This window comes from Neofelis nebulosa, chromosome 13 (assembly GCF_028018385.1).
Source record: "Neofelis nebulosa isolate mNeoNeb1 chromosome 13, mNeoNeb1.pri, whole genome shotgun sequence".
NCBI classification, from domain to species: Eukaryota; Metazoa; Chordata; class Mammalia; order Carnivora; family Felidae; genus Neofelis; species Neofelis nebulosa.
In genome coordinates, this window is record NC_080794.1 from 84,458,721 (window position 1) to 84,480,555 (window position 21,835).

At 51.8% G+C, this 21,835-nt stretch overlaps 1 protein-coding gene across 6 annotated transcripts in view; it reads right to left on the reverse strand.

Moving 5' to 3' along the window:
* Positions 1-21,835, reverse strand: part of CHST15 (carbohydrate sulfotransferase 15) — an 80,319-nt gene that overhangs the window by 48,647 nt on the left and 9,837 nt on the right. The window contains exon 1 of one of the 6 annotated variants that reach the window (XM_058698043.1): positions 16,524-16,539. The exons of the other annotated variants lie outside the window; for them this stretch is intronic. The gene's annotated coding sequence lies outside the window, so the exon portion shown is untranslated. Of the gene's footprint in view, positions 1-16,523; positions 16,540-21,835 lie in introns of those variants that run through there. 6 annotated transcript variants of the gene reach the window in all.

Genomic DNA, 21,835 nt, shown 5'->3' on the forward strand with positions numbered 1-21,835 from the left:
ATCTGGAAAGCATTCAGGCCTCATTATGAAGGTCAGGACTTGTTTGCAGAGAGCAGACCTTCTCCTGAGCTAAAAAAAAAAAAAAAAAAAAACCTCTCAACTTGAAGAAAAAAAAAAAAGGACTTTAAGAAAGTCCTTGTAGCTGACTTCCTATCAAGAACTTCTCTGGTCTCTGTTTCAGCAAAATAAATATTTGGCTAAAGCGCACGGATGTTCGGACCCGACAAAGCCAGCTCGCCGTCGGTAAGATCTCTCTCTGCACAACCCGAGCGCCTACGTGCTGCCTTCCCCATCCCTCCAAAGGCCCAGCAGAGGCTGTGGAACCAAAAAATGAGCACAGGACTTAGAATCCACGGGAAGGCATGGTGAGCCGAGCAGGAACATGCACCCACTGGCCGGGGGACGCCCCCAGATCCTGAAGCAACCACATCAGCTCCGACTTCGGGCAGGCCACCTAACCTCTGAGCCCTGAGCCGCTGGGCTGTAAATGGGGACATCATCCACTCCCCCCAGAACTACAGGAAGATTAAGGGAGAAACAGAGGCCCTGAGTGCCCCTTCTCCCGTCTATTCCCACTGTTACCAACCATCTTCCCCCACACCACTGACCCAATGAACTTGACCCATGTCAAGTTGACCTGTCACCCTTCAGATGTCAGCCAGGGCCCCCCCCCCCCCACCCCGCTCCCCACACCTCATTTGCCCAACCCCTTCCATTTCTCATCTCTGTGCACTTCTTGGAGTAGCACCTGCCTTGACCACTGTACTGTGAGCTTCACAGCGGCAAGAGTGTCTATTCTGCTCACTTTTACAACTATTTCCTAAAGGAAGAAAATTAGGGAGGAAGGCAGGGGGTGCGGGAGCAGGCAACATAGGTAAAAATATACTACATCGCATACAGAGAAGTCCAAATAAATGTGGGGGGGGGGTGGTATTTAAAATAGAATTGAAAATTCTGCCATTGTGCAACTCTGCCTCTCTAGGATTAGTCCTTATGTCACTGAAAACCCACTTCCTGGTGTCTCTTGGGCCCGCAGCCATCACTGGCTTCCACCATAGGACGGTGGGCTGGCCCGGGGCCTCATCGGCCTTAGGTCCCCGACGCCTCCGCGAGCCGCCCCCACCGCCCCAGTTCCGCAGGAGCAGAAGCCAGGGCCGCTGGGGCCCGTGACTGTACCTCACTCCGGCCAATGTCAAGCACGCCCCTTCCCTTTCTAAATGAGCTTTCATACTTAAGAAAACACAAAATGATACGTCTTAGCAAATTATATGATTCTTATCTGTGGCCAGAAAGTTTTTTTTTGCCGTTCTGTTTTTACCCGTCTTCAGTTCTCATAACCCTTTCGCACAAATTTCTGAATGCACTCAGACGGCACCGTTACTCAGCACAGGCCACACATCCCAGGACTGAGTTCGGAACAAAAGAAAGGAAAGGGAAAAAAAAAAAAAAAACCCTCTGCCCTTCGGATCATTTTCATTCCCTTCCTGTAAAGGGTTTGGAAATGTCTCGAAAACAAGTATGGAGAGCGGACTAAAAATCCAAATTACCTTTCTTCACTCTTCTTTCTTTCTTTCCCTTTTTCTTCTGTGGCCCTCTCAGCTCCTTTCCCTCTTCTCTACTTCAGAAGAGATAAAATACCAATTCCCTCCGTAATTAAATGCGCTCCTCCACTTAATTAATTTGAGGGATTTACTGGGGTTTATGGGTGGGGGGAACAGATTCAGGTTAAACACTTATTCAGGGCATTGCGCGGGGCTGGGACGGGCAGGAATGGGAGCGTGGACCGCAAAGGGGCGGCCGTGGGGAGAAACGGATGCCTCCCGGCCCTTGCAGTGCACATGGGCCGGGCTGGGGCTCGAACCCCTGCTGCCAGGACCTGTTCCATCCCTGCTTCTGCGTCTGCTCCCAGGCCTTCCCCGCTGTCCCCTGTCCCCACGCTGGCTGGCAGAGGCTGGAAGAGATGAGGTGATGCTTTCACAGTGACGGGGGCCGATCTTCTTTCTAAATGTTCCTACACCGGGATGGCTTTCACCTTCGGATGACGAACAGTTACGACCTGGCTGGACCCTCTTTGGCTGACTCAGTTCTTCTGAGGTTTTCACACCCTTTTCGCAGTTGCAAAACCTTAAGCAGAAGCGAATGGTTAGGAACAAATCCCCAAGGTGCGAGGAACGGCCAACAGCACTGACTTAACAACCTGGCGAAGAGATGGAGACATTTCAACTTGGACAGGGCGGCACCCTTACCTAGCGCTGGCCACCCCCCTCCCAGCAGCGTGGGTCAGCTCCCTCTGGGGCCTTGTGCTCCCTGCACAGCCTTCGGGGACCCTGCAGGGCCTTTTGGCCACAGGACCTGCGTTAGCATACACCTTGGCTTCAGCTTCCTGCTTTTGCCCTGTTCACCCCCACCCGTGCTTGGGTCTGATCCTCCCCACCACCAAAAGGGGCGTCGCAGCTGCAACAGAGGAGCCGTGTGCATGTCCCAGAGTAACCGGCTGCCCTTCCAGGAGCATCGCTGGGCACGCGGGCCCCAAGCCTGGGCGACGTGACAACCGCACCCCAGATACCACGTTCTGCACTCACTGCAGGATCCGATCTAGTGCCAGGACTCCTGCAAGCAGTGTTCTCCAAGCCTCTTTAAAATTCTCTTTGGGGATTTCAAAGAAGAAATTAGGAACGTTGTTCAAAGGTAGCACGAAGCGCTTAGATTCTTATCGCCTATGGATCTTTTCTGGCCGGTGTTTTCCATGCACATCAACGAAACCACAGCAACTCCCGCATTTGTTCAGACCGAACTGCTCAGTCACCAGGGCCAGGCCTTGAGGAGGGAGGCAGAGGAGAGCAAACGTCCGTCCTGCCCTCCTAAGACCTGCCCGCCCGTCCAGTCGGGCATGGAAGCCACCAGAACAGAACCCAACGTCTGAGAGCGAAAGGTCAGTCAATCTGCCTAAAACCTAAGCTGACTTTCAAGTCTGACCAACTGGGCCCTTGGAGGACGTTAGGTGTTGGGCAATTACGCTCATAACTGGACGCCGAGGCCGTCAAGGACTTCGGGGGAGCAAAGTTGGAAGCATGTGAACATCATTTCCCCAAGTACAATTGGGTTTTCAAATTTCATTAAAAGCTGGGTCTAACACATAACATGCAAACGGTGTACCGAGGCAATTATCCAGATACTTAAAAGTCCAAATTCCCAGAACCTTTGCCTCAATGAGTGAAATAATAGAAGCAAATACACACACACACACACACACACACACACACACACACGAGCAGATGGCTCATTCCAAGACTAGCTGCCTCCAGTCCTCCCCTTCTCAGGGGGTCAAGGCAGAGCCAAGGGACTGGCGAAGACGAGTCTACACTTGTGTTCCACGTGCCAATCACTCAGGAGCAGGGTGGTGGCTACGAGCACGTGGGTCACCCAGTCGGCTGGGGTTTCCGTTCTGGCTGCAAAGCCTGACCCCCAAGCCCGCCTCCGTTCCCCATCTGAAAACTGGGGATGATGATGCTAATGTCTAGTCTAAGCCAACTGCAGAGAGCACGGAGATAATCCGCGGGCAGCGCTGAGCAGGGAGCCCGGTGCCCCCTTAGTGCTTGAATAGTTGGCACCTCTCCTGATTATGCTTTTCCTCATCATTACTAGAATTCCTCTTCCCAGTATTACTCCTGCTCTTCGGGTCTGTGTTTCACCAACATGTCAGGTGTGCCTCAGGTTCGGTCCGTCTCACTCAGCTCCGCCTGTCATTCGGGCCTCTTCTAGAAGGCTGGCTCGCTGAAATGCGTCAGAAATGAATTAACGTCGCTTTGCTGCCTGTTGCCACAACTGATCCTTCATATTCTAATCCAGAAAAAGAAGATCAAAACACATGCATTTTAATGTCTCCCGAATCAGTTTAAAAAGAATTGCTATGCTCTTATAAAATAAAAAAAAAAAAATCTGCTTTCATATCAATGCCTTGATATCCATACTCTTAAATACAAAGGGGGGAACAAAAACAAAGAGGAAACAGTTATTTTAAAAATAAGACATTGTGGGGGCACCTGGGTGGCTCAGTCAGTTAAGTGTCTGACTTCGGCTCAGGTCATGATCTCATGGTTCATGAGTTCGAGCCCTGCGTGGGCTTCTGTGCTGACAGCTCAGACCCTGAAGCCTGCTTCCCATTCTGTGTCTCCCTTTCTCTCTGCCCCTCCCCTGCTCACGCACTGTCTCTCTGTCTTTCTCCCAAAAATACATAAACATTAAAAAAAATTTTTTTTTGAAAGACCTTGTGAATAACTACAAAGTGTTCCATTTTAATGAGAAACACAAATTGAAATGATTAAAGCAGGATCATTTTTATCTTACAATGCTAGGTCTGATTTTGGGCCTCCAGCTCACAAAAAAAAAAAAAAAAAAAAAAAAAAAAAAAGCACAGGAAGGAGATAATCCAAGCTAGGAAGAAAGTATCCCAACAGGTATGAGCAGGTTCCTCTCTGGGCTAAGCTGCAGCCAGACAAGAGTGAGACATGACCAGCAGGGAGGGGACTCCACCTCTCAGATCCCTGCACAGACATCCTGTTCAGCAGGGACCCCCGGGGGCCCCTCCCTCTGGGAGTCACGGGTCTGTGCTTCACCAGGCAAAGATACAAACGCCCACAAACCAACATCCCATCCGATTTCCCACATCCCTGAAAACTCCCAAATGCAGTAAGAATTGGGGTCAACTGAATTCTGCAAGCCTGGTTTTTGTACACATCAATGCCATACAGGCCATAAATACAGCCAGGAGACACAAGAGTCTAGGGAGGTTCAAGTTCATCCTTGCTGTTTTCGGACCCCGTCTGCTGACTGGAATGGATGGCAACCCCATGCTGTGATGTCACCATCAAGGTCAGCCAGTGCAGAAAGAGAAACTCAGACAAGCAGTGGGCAGGGCCTATGGCCTTGTGACAGCTGAAGAAGGTGGGGTATTTACCAGTTTATGGTTTCCGGGGTAGAAATCTGAGTCACTGACTTTAAACGGCCGAGCAGAAGACTGATGAACCAGGACCCATGTCCTCCACGAGCTCCCACTGAGGGACACCTGAGACAGAGGCCAACCTGAGACCCTCCCCAGCCACCCAGCTTGTCCCCGCTGAACCAGGCCCCAAGCCTCGCTTCAGAAAGGCACAGGTTTCTCTCTCCCTGCCTTGGCTTTGACATTTCCGGTTTCCCCTGGCCTAACCAACCAGGACTTTGAGGCATTAGGTTACATTAAACACAGTAAGAGTGAAGAAGTCACCCGAAGATGGAAGTGCCCCCCAATCTAAGTTCCCACTTAGACGGGACTGTTCCAACTTTGGACGCGTGGCCCCACCTGCTTCCCGGGGTGATGAGAGAATGCAGACGCGGCCCGGGGTGCTGCCAGGAGCAAACGGCAGAGGAAGGTCAAGTGGACAAAGAGGACTCTGCCCAGGCGGGAAGTTTTCTCTTGTCAACGTGTAATGGTGGCAGTGTTGTCCGAGAGACGGCTTTTAGAAGGAAAAACACCCAAAACCGCACACTTAGAGTTTTAGAACAAGGCACAACGTTGGTCTGAGTTCCCAACCACTCCCAGGCCAGGGCCCCCAAGCCCACCCCCGGGGGCGTAACTTCAGGGAGGCCAAGCCTCCACCTCCAAGGGTCATATTCGATCTTCAGACAGCACGCTCCACATGAACCCATTCAACAAAGTTCACGAAACCCCCTACCGTGTGCCGGGCCCGTGTGTCAAGCCAGGGGCACGGCAATGAGCTAAAACGAGGCCCGTGCAGTGGGCTCGCAGGCCGGTTGGGAGAAGCATCCAGAAGCCCACAAGGGAGAAAATGAGTCAGATGCGCTGGCTAGGTGCGGGGGTGAGAACGAGCTGGCGCCTGTCACAGCCCACCATACCAGCACAGGACTCCTCCAGGGGACTCCAGAAACAGAGGGGCCAAGGCCTGGCAGAAACCCGTTTCACTTTCCGGGACACGTCTCTGTAGCTTAGTGTTTGCAGTATTCTCTCCCTAAGGCGCTTGCTGGTACTTTCTTCCTAGGTGGGGGGCGCATCAGAGCAGTGCCCATTTCCAAGGCAGCCCCAGGAGAGAAGCTGCAGGAAGGACAGGGCAGTGGGCAGCTGACTGAGGGCTTTCCCCTCCTTGACTGAGGTACCCTTGAGGCCACATGTAGGGCCAGGTGTGTGATCAGCCCCAAACCCCGCTTCCAGGTGAGCAAAACAAAGAGGGGGACAGCGGGCAGCTCTCGCTTCCTCCAGCGACCTGGCTCTCTGGCTCTGCTCCCAGCAGGGAAGGGAGAATCATCACAACAGCATGTCCCACAGAGAGAGAGAAGGTGAGCCCCGTGCCCAAGTTGAAATGTCCCAGATTGAGTTCATTCTCCCAGATTTCCGTCAACCTGCTCTTCTCCGAAATATTACCATATCGGCATGCGTTCAAGCATCCAAGGAATTAATATAATCGCCCGCATTATTTTTTTCAGACCGCGTCGTCAAAATCCACTGTGCATTTTACACTTCTAGCCCCTCCCAATCTGGATGCTAAATTTTCATCAGAAGTTCCTGATCCGTATCTAGATTTCATAAAATGTTTAAAAAGCAGAGTCAGTACTAGGAATTTATCCAAAGGATACAAAAATGCTGACTCGAAGGGGGCAAATGCACCCCAACGTTTAGAGCGGTGCTATTGACAATAGTCAAATTATGGAAAGAGCCCAAATGTCCATCAACTGGCAAATGGATACAGATGCGAGATACATACACACACACACACACACACACACACACACACACAATGGAATACTACTCAGCCATCAAATGAAATCTTGCCATTTACAACAACGTGGAAGGAACTAGAGTGTATTATGCTAAATGAAATAAGTCAGAGAAAGACAATTAGACAATATCAGATGATTTCACTAATATGTGGAATTTAAGAAACAGAACAGATGAACATAGGGGAAAACAAAGCAAAAATAAGATAAAAACAGAGAGGGAGACAAACCTAAGAGACTCTTTTCTTTTTTAATATGAAATTTATTGTCAAATTGGTTTCCATACAACACCCAGTGCTCATCCCAACAAGTGCCCTTCTCAATACCCATCACCCACCCACCCCTCCCTCCCACCCCCCATAAACCCTCAGTTTGTTCTCAGTTTTTAGGAGTCCCTAAGAGACTCTTAAATACAGAGAACAAACTCAGGGTTGCTAGAGGGGTGGTGGGAAGGGGGATGGGCATTAAGGAAGACACTTGTTGGGATGAGCACTGGGTGTTCTATGTAAGTGATGAATCACTAAGTCTACTCCTGAAATCATTATTACACTAACATATAGCTAATCTGGATTTAAAATCAAAAAATAAATTAACATAATTTTTAAAATAAATAAAAATAAAAAATAAAAAAAAGGAGAGTCACATGCCCAAGTTGCTCCAAACACTCTTAAAAGTTTTCCAATAGCTGAACCGAATATCTTTTCAAATTGAAATTAATTAAAATTAAACTCAGCTCCTGGAGGGGGGGGGCGGGGGGAGGGGGCAGGGGTGTGGAGGGGGAGGGGGCGGGGGTGTGGAGGGGGAGGGGCAGGGGAGGGTACCGGTCACATTTCAAGTGCTCACGGACTACATGTGACTGGTGTAACCAAATGAGCAGAGCAGATACAGTGCCTCTCCGTTGTCACAGAAAGTTCTACTGCCCAGGGCCGCCCAGCATCCTGAGCTCCTTAACAGCAAGGTCTGTTTCCTATTTCCTTCATTGCCCTCCTTACCCAGCCTCCCAGCAAAGGCACTGAGAAGTCACTGTTTCCCACAAGTGACTCACCTAGGGCACCAGATAAAAAACACAGCTGCCAGACCCTGCCCAGGATCTACTGAATCTACTGGGGACACAGGGAGGCAGGTGGGCAATCACACCAGGGGACTTTTAAGCCTCAACCTAATGGCCAGAGTTTCCTTCCTTCCAAGTGTCCCTCATCCAGCCATCACCACTGTTGTAAGTTAGGAATTCACGGAGCCAGGGGGAGCAATCGCCTTGGAACTCAGCCAGGGCTGAGATCCCCCCTGTGCTGGGGGAGAGTGACGGGTCCCCTCTCTCCTTCAGTGTTCAATCAGTAACAAGAGACCAGCCCACCTGCATTCAGCATTCTTTTTTTTTTTTTTTCAACGTTTTTTATTTATTTTTGGGACAGAGAGAGACAGAGCATGAACGGGGGAGGGGCAGAGAGAGAGGGAGACACAGAATCGGAAGCAGGCTCCAGGCTCCGAGCCATCAGCCCAGAGCCTGACGCGGGGCTCGAACTCACGGACCGCGAGATCGTGACCTGGCTGAAGTCGGACGCTTAACCGACTGTGCCACCCAGGCGCCCCTGCATTCAGCATTCTTATCACCACCCAGGGACACCCCAGAAACACCAGCTGCCTCCTCCTACTCACTGCTGTGGTCCCCTGGTCACACTGAACAGCAGCCGTGAGGAAAGGAAGAGTCCCTTGCTTCCCTTGAACATGGAGCCGAAAGGTTCAGCTGGTCAAGCTGCACAAAAGAAGGGCTTGCACAGAACCAGTTGGTTCTGGGACTGCACTGATTTGCAAATAAAACCTTCCCAGACTGGGGCACCTGGGCCGCCCAGTCGGTTGAGCGTCCGACTTCGGCTCGGGTCACGATCTCGCGGTCTGTGAGTTCGAGCCCCGCGTCGCGCTCTGTGCGGACGGCTCGGAGCCTGGAGCCTGCTTCGGATTCTGTGTCTCCCTCTCTCTCTGCCCCTCCCTGCGCTCTGTCTCTCTCTGTCTCTCAAAAATAAATAAATATGTGTAAAAAAAAATTAAAAAAAAAAAAAACCCTTCCCAGATGAAGCCCCGGAGTGGTGGCCAAGCCCACTTGCACCCGGAGGAGAGAGGAATCCCAGGCTTGACTTGAATGCAAGCCGACACCCAGAGGGTGACCACTACAATGCTGGATTCTGTGCTCTTCCCCGAGACCCACAAATCCCCACCCCCAAGTTCAGGTACAACGACAGTCTTCCAGTGACACCTGACTGCGGGATGCAAAACCCTAGTAGGGGCAGGAATGTCCTTCCAGGGCATCGTAGAGACCTTCTCTCTAATGGTTCCTGGTTCATCCATGCAACACAAACCCTCAGAAGGGCCAGAAGTTATCCCCCAGGGCTTTTCCATCTGGGGCAGGGGGCAAAGGGGGAGTCAGTCTCCTGGTATGGTTTGTCCAGGCTCTTCCTTCGGGAAACTCCTCCACTGCTGGTGGGAACTGTATCTGGTACAATTGTTTGGGAAACTGGCAGCATCTACAGGAGCCAAGCACACTCATTTCCAAAGACCAGCAGCTCGACTCCCAGGTACGTGCCCAACAGAACCGTGTCCACAGGCTCATCAAAGATGCACTAGATGGAAAGCCATGAACCGGAAATTGTAGTGTCTGCCCACAGTCGACTGGGTAACTATAATTCAGCTGCGAAAGAGAACCGGCTACAGCTCTAAGCAACACCAGGGAAGAATCTCACAAAGTGTTGGACACAAGAAACCAAAAAGAAAGGGACCACGCTGCACGGCTCTGTTTATGTCATGTACACAGAGGGGGGAAACCAGCCAAGGCTGTGGAGGTCAGGAGGGGTTGACTAATGAGCAGAATGGAAACAAGGCGGGGCGGGGGGGGGGGGGGGCGGTGCCTGGGTGGCTCAGTCGATTAAGCGTCCAACTTCAGCTCAGGTCATGATCTCAGGGTTCACGGGTTGGAGCCCCGCGTCGGGCTCTGTGCCGACAGCTCAGGGCCTGGAGCCTGCTTCGGGTTCTGTGTCTCGCTCTCTCTCTGCTCTTCCCCCACTTGCACTCTGCCTGTCTCTCTCTCTCTCAAAAATAAACATTACAAAAAATTAGAAAAACAAAAAAAAGAGTGGAACCAGGGTTTCTGGGGTACTATTCCTACACTTGACCTAGGTGCTGGTTGCACAGGCGAGTTGTGTCTGCAACAGTTATATGCATACACAAGGTGCTCTCTCTCTAATGGATGTTATACTCCAAGAAAAAAAAAAAGTTCATACAAAAAGTTTGGAATGGGTGGTGCTAAGTTTCTGCCCCGTAAGGAATCAAGAGGGGAGCAGAGGGCCCGCAGGCACTCTGACACTGCGCGAACGCACCAGTACGGTCCAGCCCTCTTGCCTTGAAGGTGGATGTCCTCCCATCAGATGGGCGTCTGTTTCCTTTCAGAGGCGCCAAACCAAAGCCTCCCCTGCTTGTGCATTTCAGAATGGTTAACAGAGCTCGTAACCACCGAGGGCTGATTTTATGACCCAGCTCGCAGTCCAGAAGGCTAATGACCCCCAGTTGCCAGGCTTGATGGGTTTCCAGGGTCTAAACTGGCTCATCCAGGGTGAACATGGCCAGGAGGCTGCAAGCCCTGGGCCCTCCTCGGCCGCACTCAGGGCCTGCTCACCTGGGTGTCTGGGCCGGGCACCCTGGACAGGGATGAGGTCCGAGGTGGGGGCTTTAAAGGGGCTGGCTCGCGTATTCTTTCAGTCTCTTTCCATCGAGGGTTTCTGGGGGCAGAGGCTGCACGATCAACGGCGGGGCCAAGCCTTCCTGCCGCACCGCTAGGGAAGGGAACTCATCATTAGGTCCCTGATCTCTTACTGCGCCACCAAGGGGGCGAGTACCCCAAGGGGGGGAAGACAGTGAGTCCCCACCTGTGGCCGTAGAGACTTTCCTCTCTGCAAGTTGACTTCCAGACAACCCTTCTCAACTCTCCCAATGGAGGAAGAAAACAAATAGGCCCTCGGGAGCCCTCACTGTCTCCGAGGAAGCCCAGCTCCCCTCCAGGTGGAAGGCAGGAGGCGCTAGGGGGCATGTGCCCCCCCCCCCACCGGGGCCACAGGGGTGCCAAGCCGGGGGGAGGGGTGGCGGCGCCAACGGCGGCTGTCTCGGGAGCCCAGTCTCCAGGAACAAGGACTCCGCACACTGTGAACCTTTTAGAGAGAAGCACAGGCCACAGCACCTCACTGGGGTGCGTGTGCCCCCGCCCTCACGCTCACCGGGCGCGCCCTGTCGCTTCGACAGGTCCAGACTCTGCCCCTCGGAGGCCTTCCCTCCCTCCCCTCGGGGCCCACAGCTGCCTTGTGCCCAGTCTCCTCCAGCTTCGTCCATCGTGATCTGGAAGTCTCCAACACCACCCCGCACCCTGGGCCCGACGGCTGGATGCACCAAGCGTGCTCACACACTACTCCCCTGTGACACACTCATCACAACTGAAATTGAGTGACCATGTGACAAAGCGTTTATGTCTAGTCTGCCCACTAGACTCTAAGCTCTGAGTCTGCAGGGCCCGGACACGTCTCAGCCACCACTCACTCGCCAGCAGCCAGCGTTTACTTGGTCATCTGTGTCCTTCTGTGAGCTAGGGCTCGCACTGTGGGAACACCGAGGCGCCCCAAACGGCTGACTGTCCACGAATGTTCTTTCTCTCCCTCCCTGACATCTCCCGTGGCACAGCCGGCGGGGGGGGGGGGGGGGGGGGGCAAGTCCTGGAACCAAAATCTCAGCCCAGCCACTGCCAGCGGGGTGACCCAGGAACCTCTCTGAGCTGGATCTGTCCCTCTGTGAGACAAGTTGTCATGTCACCTACCTCTCCGGGCCAAAGAGAAGATGAAGTGAGTCAGGACAAGGACGGACCACAGTGTCTCCAACAGGACAGTCGGATTTTCTGCTAGCTTTGTAGTTTCTTTCCATTCGAGGCCCCCGTCCAAGAACGCTGGCCCGCAGGCCCAAGAGCAGCCTGGTGCATTCAGCCACTAAGATGCCACTGTGCGTGGCTGTGCCAAGTGTGGCGTGGGGCGCAGGGGGCGGGCCAACGGACAAGGCTCCGGCCCTTTGCAGGTGCTGGCACATTCACGCTCCCATGCGTCTCTCCCTCTCACTTTTCGTGCGCGCGTCAAGATTTTCCCCCAACAGCTTGAAAGCGGAAGTATTATTTAAGTCATCTCAGACTCCCACACCAGGTAATAAAAATATCGTGGGCTTTTCTCCTACTCTTTTTCTTTTCAAAATAAAAACAATGCTTGTGGAGGTCTGAACAGGGGAGAGCAATAAGACCAGCTTTTGCTCTGCACAGGAAGGTGCTATGCTATTCTCGTTGATCACTAAAGCAGTGACGCACGGGGCCGAGCGCTCCCTGGAAGGCAGGGAGGAGTTCGTTCCAGGCCACCAGGTGCGACTCGGGGTCTCGGGCTGAACAGGGGCAGCTGTGGCTTCCAGAAGGGATTCCTGCCCTGCCAGCTCTTCCCCAGCCAGGAGGCAGAAAGGATGAGTCTCTCTTTCCTGGAGCTCACAGCCCCATTCAGACCCGTCACCTTGCAACAACGAAGGACAGCACAGCCCCGGCTGCTTTGAGCTCATGTCTCCAGTGACCTCTGTACAAACGGAGGACAAAGAAGGGAAACCCAGCACGCGGTAACTCCCCCGGGGCTGAAGCTCCGAAGAGCCGACCTGGGCGGCCGTCCATCCATCCCTATTCTGAGCCGAGCACCGACCCCCGCGCTCCCTCCCGGTGGAAAATAACTTGAATCCTCATCCCAGAGCCGCAGTTCCAGTTTAAAACCTGAAAAGGCCAGGTTCTCGTTTGCTGGAGACTCCCCCCTCCTTGGCAGCCAGCCCCCGATGGATGCTACTCCCCGCTTCTCTGGCTGGCTTCGAAGAGAGAAAGGTACCCACTGAGCGCGCAAGTCCTGGCCCGCTGTGCTGGGAGAGAACAAAGACTTTGCACAAAGAAGAGAGTTAGTGCTTCTAAGCTCTGTGGCCACTCGCTCCGGTGGTGGGGGGGTGGGGGGGGGGGGGCTCCAGGCGCCAGAGTCTCCTGGAGAGGCGCACAGTGCCAAACCCCCTCCTCTGCACACTGGGAAATGACCAGAGTGACCCACACTGGCCCTGAAATCCTGGACTCTCTCCAGGGGCCTTCCGCTCAGCGGTGGGGGGGGGGGGGGGGGGGGGAAGAGCCCAAGCAGTGGATTCCAGAGATGAAAAGCCGCCCCTCTAGGGACTGAGACACAGGGCCACAGACGAATACACGTTATCCATTAAGGGGCGCCGGACAATCACCGTTTGTCAGCCTTTTATACTGTGCAGTGAAAAATTACCAGGATTTTAGCTTTAGACACACACACACACACACACACACAATCTAGAAGGGTTTTACATTCAGGTTTTCTCTTCTCTAAGCTGAGCTGTCTGCCAGGGAGCTTCCTTAGAGGATTTTGATGCTTGTGCCTGTCCATTCTGAAGAGCACGTTGGTGGATTTTTCCAGATCCCTGACACCTGGAACCCGAGAAAGCCACAGGAAATCCCGCCAGCAGGCCAGGACGATCGCTCCGTGAGCCAACTCAGCTCAGCAAGTCTCCCCTGAGCGTGCACAGAACCCACCGAGGCGTTACAGCTGCAGCCCTGCCCTCCGGCCACTTACACTCGACTGTTCACGCCGGTTGCTCTAAGTCAACTCGGTCTAGGATGAGCAGCACAGAAGATACTCAGGCCCGGCTCCACAGACTGCGACCCAGGCGGGCACCCGAGCCCCCCGCTGGGAAGGGCCCTGCACTTGGTTCAACGCTCTTGCTGCCCCGACTTGAAAGTCTCAGTAATCTTTCAGGAAGGGGCTCGCCGTTCATGTTGCGCTGGGCCCTCTAAATAAATCCTACGGCCGGTTGTGGAGGTACCTTACGAGTTACGTGATCGGGATTGAAAGGAATGAGAGATCACGCCCGAAGTGCTTCGCTTATTCCTGGGATCTGGGGCCGCTAAGGAGCAAACACCCAGAAATGGCATCACGCCTCGGGTCTGAGCTTATCGTGGGCTTGCGCAGGGACCTTTCCGAGAGCGTTTCGGAATCAGAACGTTGCATTCTGTACCAACGGTGACGTTAACACGAGCAGCTTCCATGGGCTTCCGTGGGCCCGTTGATCCTAACTCTGATCTACAGCAGCATCTCCTCCGATGCAGCTTTGCCTGACGATTTAAACAACACGGGCCCTTCACTTACCACGCGAATGCGATTACACACTCTTCCCAGAGTCCAGCCACCGCGCCCTCAAGTGGAGGCCCCTTCTGTGAAATTTACGGCTGAAGCTCACACCCTTCTGGCCCCTTTAAGTGGGAAAATCTTTCCCTTAGTTGAGCGATGGGCTCCTTCCACAACCTGCAAAGAAGATGAGGCCCTTGGACGAGGGCCCTGCTCTGTTAGTTTTTACAGCCGTCTCCAGGACCGTGAGGCTTAAACACCATTTACAAACAAGCTTAATTTTAACCTTCCTTTGTGGAGAATGCAAAATCAATTAAGTATCTGCTGATAATGCCCTCGTATCTCGTTTTGGTGGCATCTCACAATTAATGCTGCCCGTGAGGCCGACACACCGAGCAGCCTCACACACGCCTTCTGGTTATTATGAGCGTCACTCTGACCCACAGCTGAGCGCAGGGGGCTCAGACACAGCCTGCTGCGTGGGGATTTTGAATTTTTAAGAAATCGGTTTGTAGATGGCTTAATTAAAACACACCAGAGCATAATTCAGTGGGAATTGAGGCTCCCATCAAACTAAAACAGGCAGCAGATATCTTCCCGACCCGCAAAGCACCTCCTGGTCTTTCACCAGGAAAACCAACCGCACTCACAAACGGACGGGACACGGCGGCAGATCTTCTCAGCCAACCGCCTCACGTTGCAGTTGAGGAAAGAGGTTCGGAGAGGTCAAGGAAGCAGCCCCAACACACAGAGCAGTCAGGGAGAGCTGGGAGCCCAAGGGTCAAGACCTGAACCAAGGAAGGCAGCCCTACGAGGTAAGGGCGCGCAACCTCTGAAGTAACACTGCCTGGGTTCAAATCCCACTCTGTCACTCACCAACTGCCAGAACGGGGGCAGGATGAACCTCTCGGGCCTCAGTTTTCACATCCGTTGAGTGGGAGTGTCAAGCGTGTCTATATCAAAGGTTGCTGAGAGTAAACAGAGTGCAGATAAAGGTTAGCACGAGCGCCCAAAGGTTGGCTACCATTATCAGAACCCAAGCTTCCCGATTCCCTGTCCTGGGCGCCAATGCACTGCACTGTTCTTTACGGTTCCTTAGATCTGAGCATCTCTCAGATCTGGGAAAGAAAGTTGTCCATGTTCATGCACCAAGGCTGCGGGCCCACCGAGCACCACGTGGGTGCCTGGAGGATGTGAAATGCACATATCGCGGGTCTTCCAGGATTGGTTGACCAGCGGAAATGAATTTTAATTGATGACCAATTGGAGGAGATCCAAAGACAATCTAAAACATAAACGACAGCACTGAAGTCTATGAACTTCTAAAGTGCTGTGGATCCCTCCGTGTAACAAAATTAAGCGGCAACAGAATAGCGCCTGTAGTTTAGTAACAGTATTTTACCAACGTCAGGCTCCTGACTGTGATAATGTCCTACGGTTACGTAAGACGTTATCGCTGCGGGAAGCTGGCTGAGGAGCACACGGGAACTTAGTACTATTTCTGCAACTTCTTGGGGGTCTCAAATTATTTCACTGTTTTTCTTTTTAATTAATTTATTTGTGAGAGAGAGAGCATGGAAGGAGCAGACAGAATCTCAAGCAGGTTCCACACTGTCAGTGTGGAGCCCGACATGGGGCTCGAACTCATGAACCCCGAGATCATGACCTGAGCCGAAGTCAGACGCTTAACTGACCCAGTCACCCAGGCGCCCCAGTCTCAAATTATTTCAAAATTAAAAGCTACAATGAAGTCACAAGGCAACATCTAGGAATGCCAAAAGACTAAGGGGATTCGTGGCAAGTCTTCAACAGGTCAACACAGGCACAGTTTCCAGGCGGGACAGCCCCACGCAAACTTGGGAGGAGATGCCGAGTGAACATCTGGAATGATTCTAAATCGAGCTCTACAGGAAAAAAAAAAAAAAATTGTTTCTCTTTTGTTTTTCCATTTACTTAAACTCAGAGAAATCCATGTTCTGTCCATAGTTTAAAAACTAATCATAAACAATATAAAATGGGGCTGTACGTCACCCTCGCTGACTGTAAACATTTCTAGGGAAGCTTTGCAACATTATGCCCTTAAGGATGTCCAGGGAGGGATGAGAGAGATTTGAAGCCTATGAAAATAAGTGATAGAAATAATCTGCGGAGGGAGCCGGAACACCAAATAGGGCGTTCCCATTTGGGAACACGGGTTCCTACGGGATCTGGGGTGGGAAGGGAGAGGATTTCGAGAAAGAGACATGAATGGCAGGTCCCTCAAGGAGCAAGGTTATAACAGACGATGGGAAGGAAGCTCTAGGAGTAGCACAGGGAGGGGGGCAGAGCCTCCATCTGAGAGAGTTAAGAGGAAGCTGAGTCGTGAGGGACTTGGTCAAGGCCGGGCAGGAAAGCAACACTCCAGGAAGAGGCCATGCCCGCACAGGAATCTGCTTTGCCCCGCTTCCCCGCCAAAGGGTCCCGTCTCCCAGAAGTGGGCCGCTTGGAGCCGTCACAAATTCAAATCATCAGCCACACGCTCACCTTTGGGAACTCACGGCACTATTTCGGTCTTGTGTCGATGAGTGTGGGTTCAGCTGTCCACCCTGAGACTTTGCCCTCAAGCGTGTGTTTGCATAAAAATAACTTCTGCTGGGGCGCCTGGGTGGCGCAGTCGGTGAAGCGTCCGACTTCAGCCAGGTCACGATCTCGCGGTCCGTGAGTTCGAGCCCCACGTCAGGCTCTGGGCTGACGGCTCGGAGCCTGGAGCCTGTTTCCGATTCTGTGTCTCCCTCTCTCTCTGCCCCTCCCCCGTTCATGCTCTGTCTCTCTCTGTCCCAAAAATAAAATAAAAAATGTTGAAAAAAAAAAAATTTTAAAAAAATAAAAATAAAAATAACTTCTGCTCACAAGCCAAACCCTCAGGGAGAGGACAAGGAGGATGGGGGTTTCTCCTGGTTCCCCCCCCCCCCACTAGCCATTTGGACAAGTGTTGTGTGGCGAGCTGTAAATGGTAATTTGGAGGAAGACAGAAGCATGGACGTCAACCCAAGTGTGGTAGTAACCAGGTCCTCTGACCAGCTCTCCCATCCCATCAACTGGTCCCCTGTTGGGGTCTTGTGACTTGCTGTTCCCTCTGCCTGGGACACTCTTCCGGAGCTTCAGGTGGTAGTGCCTTCTCATTCAAGGATCAGCCTACTTGTCACCTTCTCGGAAAATCCTTCCCCGATCACCCAGTCAGCCACTGCCCATCGCAGACACTTCTTACTATCTGTTCTGATACTTGGGAAACTGTCTACTCTCCATCTCTCCCCATGAGAGTTCCAGCACAGTGGCAGGCACAAAGTATTTCCTCCATCAGGAAAGTGACTTTTAAGGGGAGGTACAGAGCCTGCGTCAGAAGGGCCGGAGAAGCAGAAGGGTCAGGCTCCCAAATACTCTTCACCAATGGCGCTGAAGGATCGGGGGCAAATCATTTCACCCCCACGGGTCTCAGCCTCCCCGGCTACAAAAGGGCTGTGAGTAGGCTAGGAAAATGAACCAGCTGACCTGTAAGACCTTTGCTTTCCCACACGCTGGGTCGAGGTTTTCAATTATCCAATGTACTCTTGCCTTTCTTCCCTTCATCCATATGTCCGTCCATCCATCCATCCATCCATCCATCCATCCATCCAATCATTCTTTGCCATGGGCTAGACCCTGGGAATATAACCTTGAGTAAGACACAATTCTGGTCTTAGCAGAATAAATAACGTCTACCAGCAGACGGAAAGGAAGTAATCCCTGCACAACCAGCTAAGTGCCAAAGGAGATTCTCAGATCTCTGGCTGGGCCGCCGTGGAGATGGTACCTGCCGGGGCAGTTCCCAGAGAAGGAAAACAGACCCACGATCCCACAGATGCAGCAGAGTGATGGAAAATGTACAGTAATCACATCCAAGGAATCCGGTCCAGAAACACAAAGAGAGTCACAGTCCAGGTCCCAACACAGACTGGGGACAAAAAAGGCTCATTCCTGAGGATCGCTGTCCCCCTCTTGGCCATGGAAGGATTGTAATTCTCCCTAGAAGAATGATTATAATCACTGCCGATTCCATCAATGGTTCTCAGCTAAAGAGCTTAACGTGTGCCTACACACGCAGGTGCACGGGCACACGCACAGCTGTCCAGAGCCCCCCCCCCCCCCACCGAAGACATGACGAAGGACTGGAGTAGGTGTATTTCTTTCGAAAAGCTCCATGGGAGTTCCGATGCAGCACCCTGACTTACAGCCAGAGAGCTTCCTGCAAAGTTTACTTCTCACTACAATTGTAGAAGCGCATTACAACGTCAATGACAACGAGGTGTATCCGTGGGGATCTTGACAGATGGACTTTCTGAAGCATCCAGAACATCCCGGCCATAAAACACTTCTATCTACTGCATCAGAATTTAAATGGCACCTGAAAACAAGTGCATGAGAAGCTAGAATGCGGACACGGCTCAACACTTCAGGATGAACCCCCATTCACGCAAGCTGCCCGCCCCAGGAGGTGCCCCCGCCGGGCCCGCGCGGGTCCGCCAATGCTCTGGCCCAACATAATGCTTCAAAAACAACTTCATAATGTACCCTGAAGTCACAGCCACAGCCCCTTGTTTATGGGCTCAGCCAGATCAGATAAAATTTCATTCTCTGAATTGGTTCCTAATTTAATTATTCCCCGGATAAGCGTTGGTCTCCTGTTGCCGCAGGGAGAAAGAACGAGAAGGCACTGGCGCCACAAGCCGTAGCTCGTTTGGCAGCTGGTGGCGGACCAGCCACCCTCCGGCCTCCATCAGGTCAGAAGGGGTTACAACAGCGGGCTCGGGCAAGGTGGTCACCAACCGTCCACCCCAAGCCAGTCAAGAGGGTGACTGGGGGGGCGCCTGGGTGGCTCAGTTGGTTAAGCGTCCGACTTCGGCTCAGGTCACGATCTCGCGGTATGTGAGTTCGAGCCCGTCGTCGGGCTCTGTGCTGACCGCTCAGAGCCTGGAGCCCGTTTCAGATTCTGTGTCTCCCTCTTTCTCTGACCCTCCCCCGTTCATGCTCTGTCTCTCTCTATCTCAAAAATAAATAAATGTTAAAAAAAAAAAAATTTTTAAAGATAAATAAATAAATAAATAAAAAAAAGAGGGTGACTGGGTTTTACGAAGAGCTTAGGAAGAGCATTCAGGACAAGTGAAACCAGGGCTGAGTCCTGGCTCTGTGTGACCTCTTGGGGCCTCAGTTTCCCCATCTACAAAATGGACCCAGACTATGATCCCCTGAAGGCCTTTCCTAGCTCTAATAAATTCAGACAATTCAGATGGGAAACAGAAATCCATCTGAGAATTAAGCCTTCCCTAGGGCCAGGAAAAGAGCATGTAAAAAAATAAACGAATCTTATTATTAAGAGCAAGTAAAAATATCTCATAAACCATAACCCTAGAAATGGAAACATGTGTCCACACAAAAACTTGTACATGAATGTTTATAGCAGATTACCAAGACTCCAAAGTCAGAGACAACCCAAACATCTATAAAATGTGATCCATCCATCCAATGGAATACGATTTGGCCATCAAAAGGAATGCCAAACTGGTCCATTCTACAACATGGGTCAACTGTAAAACCATGATGCTGAGTGCAAGCCAGTTACAGAAAAACGCGAAAAGCAAAAACAAAACAAAACGCAAAAACGCGCGTGTGCGCGCGCGCGCACACACACACACACACACACACACGTATTATTTATACGATTCCAGTCATACACAAGTCCAGAGCAGAAAAACTGATAGAGACAGACGATGCCTCACTGCTTAGGACTGGGGGAGCGAGGGGGTTTGCATGAGGGAAGTGGGGGCTGACCGCGAATGGGCAAAGGCTCTCTTTCTGAGATGATGGAATGTTCTCAAATTGAATGTGGTGCTGGCTGCACATATCTGTAAATACACTCAAAACTACTGAATCATATGCTTTAAATGGATGGATTTAATTTAAATGTGTGGTATGTGAGCGGACTGTATCTCAAGTAAGCTGTTTGCAAAGGGAAGAGGTTAGGAGCGCCTGGGTGGCTCAGTCGGTTGGGCGTCCGACTTCGGCTTGGGTCGCGATCTCGCGGTTTCTGAGTTTGAGCCCCTCGTCGGGCTCTGTGCAGACAGCTCGGAGCCCGGAGCCTGCTTCGGAGCCTGTGCCTCCCTCCCTCTCTGCCCCTCCCCCACTCACACTCTGATTCTCTCTCCTTCAAAAATAAATAAACATTAAAAAAAATTTTTTAACGAATAACAATAAGGGAATAGGTTGAATGGACCAAAATAAGCAGTCTGTTGCATAATTTTTAAAAATAAATTCGATGAGAACTTTGTAAGCTAAATATACCTACACACATATACATATACACACATCCATACGCGTGCACACAAACCTCCCCAAACAGTTCTATAGCTTCAGGGCTGGTCCAAGAGGCACAAGGCTGATTTTCAGTGGGCAAATCTCCTTCTTCCACAATCCAAAAAAACCGCTGACTCAGACGTGGGCAGGCCTGCATTTTTCTACTGATTTGTTTCAGTTTTAACAGCCGAAAGCAAATTTCCTTTCTACCCCTAATGGCAACTGAGATTTCATCTAATTTTTGATACATCATTTTACTACATCATTAATGCATCAATTACTATGCAAATTTTGTCCAAGGCAAAGGATCCCTGGATTTTGCAACAGTCGACCTGTGGGCGAATGATTTATTTTATTTTATTTTATTTTATTTTATTTTATTTTATTTTATTTTATTTTATTATTTTTGCCTGGAAGGTGCTTCTGACGAGGAGGTCTCATTTGCTAAGTGCCCATTGTCTTCTGCACACCTTTCCACATCTCATTTCTCACAGAGACTGCTACAGCGAGTACAAATAGCTTTTCAAAGTTAGGACGACACAAATGTCAGGCTGCTCCCACTCTCATTAATCAGAGAGTCCCTTCAGCCTCTTATTTATTCCGACTGATAACTTGCTTAGGCAAGTTCAGCATGTCCTAAAAGCAGCTATTTCCTCTGACTCTCAGGACAGTGCACTTGGATCGCTGGCCCAATCCGGGGTCGCACAGGGCCCTTCTGGATCTGACAATCTTTTATTAAGAACTGTGACGGGGAACGAGGTGGGGTCGCATCACCGTGGGTTGGGCTGAAGATGACCACAGAAAAGGCAACCGTGAGTTTCTCGCACTTCAAAAACACCCAGACGCCCAGGAAGTGGTCCTTCCTAAACGCTCACCATCTCTGAGGCAGGACAATGTTTCTTTCAGATAAGGAATGTTCACTGATGGGTCAAAGTAAGAACCAAACATGGAAAGTTCCACACTTAACACTGGATGGCCCAGCAGGGCAGTGCTGGAGCTACATCCCAGCTCTCCATACCTCTCTCCTCAGACCGTCTCCCTGCCTCGCTTCCTCTCCCACGTGCGGCTCAGCATCCCTGGAGCCCAAGGAAGGAAAAGTTCCCAAGCAGAGGGAGGCCTGACACTCCTTCGGTCAAGATGCTCTTTTCAAGATGGCGATGGGGAGGGCCAGAGGGTTCCTGCTGCCTCAACCGAGTCCGGTCCTAAAGTAACAGCGCGCAGCGTCCGAGGAGGAGCTGGTCCCAACCAAGGGGAGGATCCTGGGTAGCTGGGAAGCAGGGACAAGTAGGCCCTGGTATCAGAGAACCAGGGGCCAGACGTGGGGTCCCCCAGGCCCTGCCAGGAACCCCCATGTCCCCTTCTCCTCTGCCCTCCACCCTGTGATGATGGAGAGTTTGCCGTGGGGTTGGGGACAAGCCTAGATTTGGGGCTGGCCGACATATCACCCAGGTTGGCTGTCCCCAACAGGC